Here is a 6,000-nt window from a genome sequence, read left to right as displayed (position 1 = left end):
CGGACGGTGATCTGTGCATAAAATGAAATGTTTATTGTATAAGAATTAATTGAATTTAGTTACTCCAAAAATTATTGAAAGAGCCTCCTTTTCCAATTGAGAGTATGCTTGTTGAGCCTTACTCAGTGTCTTTGAAGCAAAAACAACGGGTTTTTCATCCCCTGAAGGAAATAAATGACTAAGAACTGCTCCAATACCGTAACTACTAGAATCCAATGTCAATTTCAAAGGCAAATTTGGATCAAAATGTACTAAAACATCAGCGGATTTCAGTAACTGTTTGATTTTCGAAAATGCTCTGTCACATTCATTAGTCCATTCGAAAGACTTATTCTTATTTAACAACTGATAAAGAGGATATAGAATTGTAGACATGTTTCTTATAAATTTTCCGTAATAATTTATACTTCCTAAAAAACTCTTCAACTGTTTGACATTGGTAGGCCTAGGCGCTTTATCTATAGCTTCCGTCTTATTTGTACATGGATGTAAGCCAATTTTATCGATCGTGTATCCCAAATATTCTATTGCATTTTGAAAAAAACTACATTTATCTTTACGTAACTTGAAACCGGCATCATTTAAAACTTTGAAAACTTGGCGCAATCTAGTCAAATGTTCTTGCAAATCTTTCCCCGTGATGAGAATATCGTCAAGAAAAACTTCTACTCCCTCAATTCTTCCTAGTAGAGATTCCATGATTTTTTGAAACTTTGCAGGAGCAGAGGCAATTCCATAAGCTAAACGATTATATCTATATAACCCTCTATGTGTGGAAACAGTCAGCAAGTGTTTAGATTCTTCACTTACACATATTTGTTGGTAAGCCTGTGATAGGTCCAATTTAGTAAATTTTGTTCCCCCTTGCAACCTACTAAATAAATCTTCGATGCGTGGAACCGGATACTTGTCCACTTCAATATAAGGATTGATTGTGACTTTGAAATCACCACACAAACGTAAATTTCCATCTTTCTTGGAACACGGGTACCACCGGTGCCGCCCAACTGCTATAGTCCACTGGAGACCATATACCTAAAGAAGTTAAACGATCAATTTCAAAATCCACTTTTGATTTTATAGCGAAGGGCAAAGGTCTTGGTTTATAAAATTTTGGCGATATATTTTCATCTTTTAAAATAATATGTGCTACACCTTTATTGAATCGACCTAATTCATCAGAAAATAAATCTTTGAATTCAGACAACAATTCATTGATTAAATTTTTATGATGTGAATCATTTTTATTTTCTTCTACAAAATGAAATCCTCCAAAATCTAGATTGAATGAATGCAAAAAATTTCGACCTAATATCGGAGGTCCACCCCCTTCTATAACATATATTTCAAAAACTTTAGTGCAATTTTTGTAGGTGAGCATCGTTTTGAATAACCCTTTTGGTTTGACTCTGGATCCATCATAGAAGGAAAACATTTTATTTGTTTCATGAAGTATTTCATTATTAAATTCTTTGTAGAACAGATCAGCAGATATGGCACTTATTCCAGATCCAGTATCTAATTGAAATCTGATCAATTTTTGATTAATATGTGCATCGATATAATAAGGTGACGAACGACCTGCATCTAATTTGAACAAATTGAGTTCATCGTTGAATTTATCAGTAATTTCAGTTTCTTTAGCTTCAGAAATGAAATGATTGGAAAATTTAGGTTTATGAGATCTCTTTTTGAAACAAGCTTTTTCCAAATGTCCCTTAATGTGACAAAAATTACAAACATAATTAGCAAATTTGCACTTATCTTTTGGATGTCCGATACCCCCGCAAACTGAGCAAGATGCCTTTCCATCTGCATGCATCCTATTGGTCCCTTTGCTCCTTTCCTGTGCAGTGTTTCCATATTCTGCGTACTGCGCACGTCTTGATTGAGATGCTGATCCCTGATTGGTTCTCATAGACGGCATAGGGTTCCGAGCCTTTTTCGAGTTGCGCAGGAACATGACTTCTTCCTTCACCTGTCTGTCGAATTTTTCCTTGTAGCCATTTTCCCCTTTGAATGATGAAATAGCCGCCATCTTGTGATTCGCAATTTTGACTGCTTCTTCAAAAGTAATCGTTACCTTTTCTTCTAATAATCGATCCAATACAGGCCCTTCTCCAAATCCACATACGAATTTATCTCGCAATGCATTTTCTAAATGAACTCCAAATTCGCCCTGTACTGCTAATTTCCGGACTCGAGCTGCCCAATCATTTGTAGATTCCGTGGGACTCCTTGTTGCATTATAAAATTTTATTCTCTCGGCAAACGGTGTTCGAATCGGTGCGAAATGTTTATCAAATATTTCTTCCAATTCTGCCATAGTTTTTTCTTCGGGTTTTTGTGGATTGCACTGATCGAACATCAATCGATAAGAATCTTCATCCAACATATTCAGAAATATGGAACGGCGCTTATTTTCGCTGATATTATTGGCATCGAAATAATTGTGTAAACGTGCCTTGTATATTGCCCAGTCAGAGATTCTGAAGTTGAATTCTTGAAGACGTCCGATGATTCCCACATTTGTACATGTGTTGATTTCTTCGTTAGTATCCATCATGAGGAAAAATGTAACATCCGATAATTATCAATCGTTGATGCACTATTTTATTCACTTTTACCTCGTCGCCAATGTGGTGTATTTAACTACACTTCTATAATTTTATCTTATATTGCGTATTGGAATATTGAGGATCTCTTACTAGTAACGACAACAGCTCGGAAAGAAGTGTTTTATTAAAATTCATATGTACAGTAACAAAATGATGCGATTCTGCGCATAAACTTAAAATTGAATACATTACACTAAGTTACATGTATCAGAATTCCGAAGAATTCCACTTTATCTGTCTTTTCAACTCATTTCGTACCATTAATTGCACTCTACGAGGATACCATTATTAATTTCATAATAGAAAAAGGATACGACATTCAAAGTTTATCTAAAATTAATGAGAAAATTCTGAAAATTTCGATAAATACAAAGTGCAAACAGATGTTTTGCCCATACTAGCTCTATCTCATAGACAAAGGAAGGAAAGACAAACAACTTTCATTGGTCGTTTAAAATGTTGATCATGGCGCCCCGTCCGGCAGTAGATGGAACTAATTGTATGAAATAGCGCTATAGTAGAAAAATGTTTTCGCCATAACATAACCTAAATTGCAAATTTTCTTTCGTTTTCAGTTGTATTTTCAGATTTATCTAAAGTCATAAGTCAAGTTTTCGCCATAGTTTTCTAGTATTCTCAAATAATTTGTTGTGATTTTAATGCATACATGGGTTTATTTCCTGCAGTGAATACAACAATTTTATCAACAAGTTTCATCAGATAAAAAGGCAAACATCTTTCTTTGAGTTGAGGCACAGATTATGTTGTAATATTTTAATTTGAATATGAATTTTGTGAAGCAATCGTGGAGTTTAGAAGTAGATAGTAGGGGCTACTATATCTTCATTACTTCATTCCATTAGATCCTTTAGGTTAACGTGTAAGGGTAACTATTAATTCTTAGTTCTTAGCACCTATTTTCATAATCGACCAGTATGGCATTATTAAAATTTCAGTTTTCACACTGCATCCCTAATTGTTCGAACAAAAATATCAGGGGGTCAAAAACGAACAAGCACTTTTTTCGATCTCCAAGTACACTAGATAGATGGAATGTGGATTATATGGATTTTTTAATAAAAATAGTAGAATTTAGGAGGACCATTTCAGTCTAAAAAATTTGACTAAAACAAGACTTCTCCTTTAGCCCTACCGGCTTTTTAAATTTTTACACTGCATTTAAATCGATGGAGGTTTGAAATCATCTGGTGCTTGGTGAAGATTGAATTTTCCAAATTTAGGCAATAATAGTTAGCAGAGTACTAGTTCAACATACTCAAGATTAAATTCACCAAATACAGTGACTCTTTCCTCTTTGTGATGAAAAGGTCAGACTTATACAACAAATGTGTTATACAACTTTGTTATATAACTTGTTATAAAATAGCAGAGACATCCAGACTATGTAACAAAATAAAACTAGACAAAAGTGCTCAACTGGAAGCAGTGGCATCTGTAGGACATTGAAAAAGTCCTCAAACGTAGAGGATGTCATTTTGTCAGCAGCAGCTTGTGTAATTTTATGTAGACGAGTGAAATCTCATCGTTGAGAGCTAGGGGAACATTATAGTGGAACAACTCTTTTGAAGGATCTAGTAATGGATGACATAGACCCATTGACAGGGGACATTAAATGAGATGGTAGTTTTAAAAATTTCCTAGGGATGATAAGTTCTGATTTCGAATACCTAATAAATCAAATCGGCCATAAAATAGACAAAAAAGACACGACATTTCGAGATGCAATACCAGTAAAAGAAAGATTGGCGCTGCAGTAAATGTTTAATAACACTAGTGTGGACAAGTTGCGGCGTGTTTTATAACAAAGTTATATTACTTTCTTTGATCTTTACCGACACCCAACGGATAACATAAAATTTGCTATATAGCAAGAAAAATGTTGTATAACATTGTGTTATATAACATTTTGAATTGAATTTCTCTAACAAGTTTTATAACTTTGCTTTATAACCTGTTTTGTTACATAGTCTGGACCCGGCTTTATATAACTTGTTTCAGTGTAGATTATATAAGGAGCTAGATCTCAAAGAAGAGACCTATGCTGTCAGAAAATATATATTTTTTCAATAACCTTAACCTTTTTTAGGAGATTTTCGTTTTACATAATTGAATTGCAATCTATGCATCTTCAAATACTAAGTTGGCCGACATAGATTCTATTTTTCCTAGCAAGAAAGCTTCTGTCAAATAATATTAAATAAACTAATTAAGTAATCTTTGGTAGTGTGATATTAAAAACAGAGGTTTAATATCACATAACTGAACTTTAGTTTCACACCTCGTGTCCCATGGACTGGCAACTTGAAACATTCGTATAAGGCAAGTTCAGCATAATAATCATACAATCACGTGTAGAGTTTTTTGCAACTTCTGTATTTCATTACGTTTCAAGCCACCCTGTTTAAGCCAGTTTTTCAGGAATAATTTAATTTTATCAATATTATTTTCAAAACTTATCGAAACATATATTTATTGGTAGTTTTCCCAACATTCATTTTGAATTGGTTTTCAATATTTGTAAAAATAAAAATATCGACGTAAAATATGTTCCGCCGAAGACAAAAAAATGGTACGAACTGACCAGCCCTCTGGCCCAACAATCGACCGGCCCACCGGGAATTTTCCCGGTTTCCCGGTGGTCCCATCCGCCCCTGGGTCAGACATTTTGAATAAAATTTATATGTAGCGTAGGAATCAGTTGTCACACGGAGAAAAATTTTTGTTTAATATCAGTAAACATCAATAAGAGCAGCTGTCTGAATTGAAAAAAATCCATTGAATATTCCAAACATTCATTGAAATTAGCTGCATTAGCTTTGTATGAACGATTTTTCACTCTGTTCCTGGTTATGTTAATCACATGGCTTTTGCTGGAGTTTAGGGATGGGCGAAAAATATCGATATATCGAAATATCGATATTTTTTAAAAAAATAATCTATAAATATCGTCGATATTTCGAATTCCGATCGATCCTAACGACTATCGACATTTATTTCGATGTATCAAATTTCGATATTTTTCCGTGTGTCGCACATCGTTTATTTGATGTATGGAGAGTAGAGAGAAGGAGAACGATCGCTGCTTTGAGACCACAGATTTTTTGTCCCCTAAAATATGTACCAATAGGGTAGTTCATGCTTTGGCCAACAGGCGCGCTGGCCATCACGAGAGTGCGAAATTTTTATTTAAACAACTTGTAGTTGGCTGAGTGAACTGTTTCGTCTGTTTCCCTGGTGACAGATGATAGGAATATTATTATTTTCGATTTTTGATAAGAGAACAACATATTATGACCATGGTGAAATGTTGAAGCGTGCGCTAGTGTAAGAGTGTTTTGGTATCAGAAAGAAAAGGAGAAGG

The sequence above is a fragment of the Coccinella septempunctata genome, chromosome 1, assembly GCF_907165205.1.
Source record: "Coccinella septempunctata chromosome 1, icCocSept1.1, whole genome shotgun sequence".
Lineage (NCBI taxonomy): Eukaryota > Metazoa > Arthropoda > Insecta > Coleoptera > Coccinellidae > Coccinella > Coccinella septempunctata.
This window is presented reverse-complemented; position numbering follows the sequence as displayed.